The sequence below is a fragment of the Gracilinanus agilis genome, chromosome 4 (assembly GCF_016433145.1).
Source record: "Gracilinanus agilis isolate LMUSP501 chromosome 4, AgileGrace, whole genome shotgun sequence".
Taxonomy (NCBI): Eukaryota; Metazoa; Chordata; class Mammalia; order Didelphimorphia; family Didelphidae; genus Gracilinanus; species Gracilinanus agilis.
This window is the reverse complement of record NC_058133.1, coordinates 351,448,349-351,452,727: the sequence shown is the minus strand read 5'-3', so window position 1 is coordinate 351,452,727 and position 4,379 is coordinate 351,448,349. Positions and strand designations below refer to the sequence as shown.

Genomic DNA, 4,379 nt, shown 5'->3' with positions numbered 1-4,379 from the left:
CTTTTTCCATTAGGGGTAAGAGTTGGGACTCGGCCAAAGGGCAGGAGAGGAGAAAAGACGACAGACGGATAGACAGAGACAGAAAGAGAGAAAGACAAATAGACAGACAGACAAAGGGGGAAAACCAGTCCTATTCAATAAGTTGTTTTTTCAAATATTGATTTCTCTTAGAGTTCTTTACATAAAGTCTGTGAACTATGCTTATGGAAACTTCCTCCCCCATGTTTGCATCTGTCCCTTGGGAACTTGCCTTAGGGGAAGTTCCAGACTGACCTTGTCTTAGGCTGAATCATAAAACTTAAAGTACCTAATGATGTCGGCTTAGGTAGAATTAGTAGATATAATCCAATCTTAAATACTCTTTTGCCTTAGAAGTTTCTCTCACTGTATCAAAAGCCTCTCCCAGGTAATCAAGCCCATTTTGGAAATCATCCTTTTATATCCATTGTAAAGCATTAGCCTTTCCTCCAAAATCCCATTCTGGACTCCTCATACTCTTGTGTCCATTGTAAAGCTAATAAATTTTAATTTCCTGTCCTTTATTCACCAAAAGGTGTATAAGACCCTCACGTTCTATTGTTCTTTGGAAAATATATTTTGGCATTGTGTTTTCCCAAAGACATTGTTCCCAGAGTCTCAGAGCTTTGACTGTAGGATTTAGCACTTAACTCTCTATAGTGGCACAATCTTCAGCATTGTCCCTCTCATTTGAATTAAAGACTACTTTAGTGGTTCTGTGTTTTTCAAGGTTGGCAAGTAAAATTTATGCAATGTTAATTTTCATTAAGTGGTATAGTTGAATGAATAAAAGGAGGTCTTACTCAAATTTCCTTATTTCAAAATAGTTATTTTTAAATTTTATGTGTAAGATGGACTCATTTATTTTAAGAGAATGAAAGGAAAATCAAATACTGGATGTAGCTCTGAGATAGTTATGATGACGCTGAAGAATTCTGCAAAAAGCACAAAGACCTTAGTTATGTTGTTGCAGAAAAAAAGAAATAATACAACCTGAAAGGAATGTAGGCAAAAGCAACAGATACACCTAACTGAAAAAGACAAATCAATGAATAACACTTGTGATCTGTTCTTCATATAAGTGCTAATAGAAATACATAACTTTAAATTGGGGTTTCTTTCATTACATTCATAATCCATTGCTCCTACAACTCTTATTAAGAGTGCTATAAAAGTGTAAACTGGTTCATTTCTCTTACACTAGTTGGGAACAGAAAACTGACTTTATAAGATATTCTTTTAGGTTCTATAGCTTTCATGAAACTTCAAGTTTCATGAACAAGTCAATCAATGGCAGAAAATGACACAAAGTAGACACAAAGACCTTTGAAAATATCTCCCCTTTTGTTGTAATCAACAATTTCAGCCGGTATTCAAGGAAAATTGTAGCAGTTAGTATTTTCATCTTCACCTTTTCATTCTTTAGGAAGTACTTAAATAATACCATGAATGCAAATTGCAAGAAATGAAATGAATATGGACAAATATTTACATACAAAAGTGAGAACTCCAAGGGCAAGAAATGCACATGCCATCAATCTGAAAATTTGAAAAGTATTGAAATTCTTCTCCTTTACTTCCATTTTCTTGACTAGGTTTCTCGCTAATCAATTATTTTCTTAATTTCTTTGCTTTCATCAAATCTGGAAAGATACTGTCTAAGCCATGCTGGGAGTTGCTCTGGACAGTGTCAGGTTTAAGAACCCATCTTTTTCAATGACAGAGTTCAAGACTACCATCATTACTGCTCTCAGGTGGATTGATTAAAGCGTCCTATTTGTATACCAGTTGGGTTCCCTTGATCTCTGCAATGCCACCCTGCTGGTTCACTTTTTCTGTTCTCATTGAGTTACCCTGCATAACTCCTTTTGAAACTGAAGGAACAGCAAGGAAGCTTATTTTATCAGTGTCATGCTGCTTTGCTCTTTCTTCACTTCTAATTCAGAGGGCCCCAGCTTCTCACCTGAGGTGCTCTTACTCCAGTGGGAGCCCAGGGTTTGGTTGATTCACTCTACCAATTTCATAAACAATTTCCTTCCACATGAAGTTGCGAAACTTTTCTGAGGAGCCAGGGGGCTCACAGCCTGCCCTCTCAGATAGATGAAGTCAATGGTTCCATCTGGGCCTGAAGCAGAATCCCCCAGAGACCTGGAAGCTGTGTACTGGTCTCCCTCACACAATGGGAGAGCTTTTCTAGGAATGCACATATCCCATTCTTCTCTAGCATCATACAAATCCAGGGAACAAGGGAACTCTGTGAGACAAGTATATCATTTTTTTTTCAAATTCAATTTTCTTTTGAGAAAGTAAAAAACAAAACCTGAACCAAAAAAATAATACCTGAACAAATGTCATGAGGAACAGAAAGAAAGTACAGGATGTGCCATGTGTCTTAGTGCAGTTTTAAGTTTTAATTGTTTTTGGAACACCCTGTAGAATCATAAAATATTAGGATCTTGGATTAAGATATGGAAAGGATTTTACACGTAAGCTCAAATCCACTTATTTAAAAAATGAGGAAACTGAGGCCTGATGATGTTAGTAATTTGACCAAAGTCACATAAAAGTAATGGAAGAGCTAAGATATGAATCTTAATCTTTCATTTCTGTTACAGTTTTTGAAGTAAGAAGTAGTCTGTTGTAGGGTAACTTGAGGTGAACCCTAGGTTGGGGACTGGTACCCTTTATAAGAATGTAAGACTCCAAAACTTAGCTTAAAAATAAAAATATAAATTTGTTAATTTGTAATTCATGTTGAAATGACCAGGAGACAGTGTAGGTGGAGCACTGCCTCCTAGAGGAGATGTGTTCTGGGCTTTTTATACCTTTTAAACTACAGAGGCTATGTGACCAGGAATGAGGGAATGGAATGAGGTTAGTCAGAAGTGGAGGATGTTTGTTATCTGACTGGGGCTAGTAATGTTTTGTGTCCTGAAGACACAGTGGGTGACCATGAATAGTTTAGGGGACAAGTAGATGTTCTAGATACCACCTAATGGTATCAGAGCATAACTGGGAGATGTATTATAGAGAGCCAGATCTCTATATTTTTGGGGGTCCTGAGTGGCGTTTAGTTGTGTCTGATTGAAAAGACAGAAACTGAGAATAGCCAGACTAGTTGTTTAGTCCATAGCTGATCCAATGCTATGGAGTTTAGAGTTTATTTATATACTGGTTTCAAATAAAGAACACAGAGAAAGAATCACAGCTGTGAAGGGGTTACAAATCATACACAACCCATTAAAGTCTAAAAAGTAGAGAGATAGGTCCAGGGTCAAATGCCAAATTCCAACCACCAATTAGTAGGAGGTTAATTCTGGGAGCAGAAACATATTTCATAAAGATTTTTACTAATTGCATTCTGCCTTGATTTACAGGACTGCACCTCGTCAGATAAAGTCTGGCTCCAGTTTATCTAAGTAATATTTTTTAGAGTTCAGGCTTCTTAATTATCAAGGAGAAAAATTGTTAACTCAGTAGCTACTGGTCTGATTAAAGACTCAAAGCTTTCCAATAAGAATATTGAGAAAAGGTGGGGGATCTGAAAATGAGTCAAAATAGGAGCCTCAGATTTCTACCTTAGATGGCCCATTCTATCTGCATCTGACATGCACTGCAGAAAAATCATGCACAGAGTTTTACTTGCCAATGATTTTGTAATGGGATCCAGATAATATATCTATTACAGACTCTATTTCTCTAAATGACTCCTAATAGCCTCCTGGAGGGGTCAAGTTGTTTTTGGATTAACCTACCTGCTGGTACCAGAGCTTTTCAGGGCCCAGGTGACCAGGACCAAACACAAAGACTGCTTCAGCCTAGATTGGTCATGTAGGGAATCCAGATAACAGGCCCTAATTTTGACTCTGTTTCTCCAATGGCTCTCTACAATGTATATCTGTGTCCATCTCAAAATCTGGGGGAAAATCCAAGGGGAATAGTTCTCTGAGAAGCCTGCCCTTATCGTGGGTCTCTGATGCCCAGGATCTCCTTTTCTTCAGCACTACAAGAATGCAAAGAAGGGAAGGATTTTTCCTGATTCCTTTTTTGATCTTGTTAGGGTTCAAATGGATGGCCTCCAGAGGAACACAAGAGACAATGCAATCAAAGCAGGAGAAACCTTTATTGCCAGTGCGCACTGGGAGAACTCAGCAAGAGAATCCCAAGTGGTGCATTCAAAGGAGGGAATATATATGTTTCTAGGATATAGGTGCCTTTCTCTTAGGGTTAGCTAATAGCAAGACAGAGGGAGTAGGGATGTTTCCAGGTGCCACAGGATATGATTCTTAATCTTCAAGGCTGTTCTGTCTAGGAATCTTCAAGGCTGTTCCATCTAGGGGAGGACTTGTGGCCAACTTTTC

General features: G+C 38.1%; 1 pseudogene; it reads right to left on the bottom strand.

Moving 5' to 3' along the window:
- Nucleotides 1-1,301: 1,301 nt before the first annotated feature.
- Nucleotides 1,302-2,018, bottom strand: LOC123246547 (annotated as a pseudogene).
- Between the last annotated feature and the right edge of the window lie 2,361 nt (nt 2,019-4,379).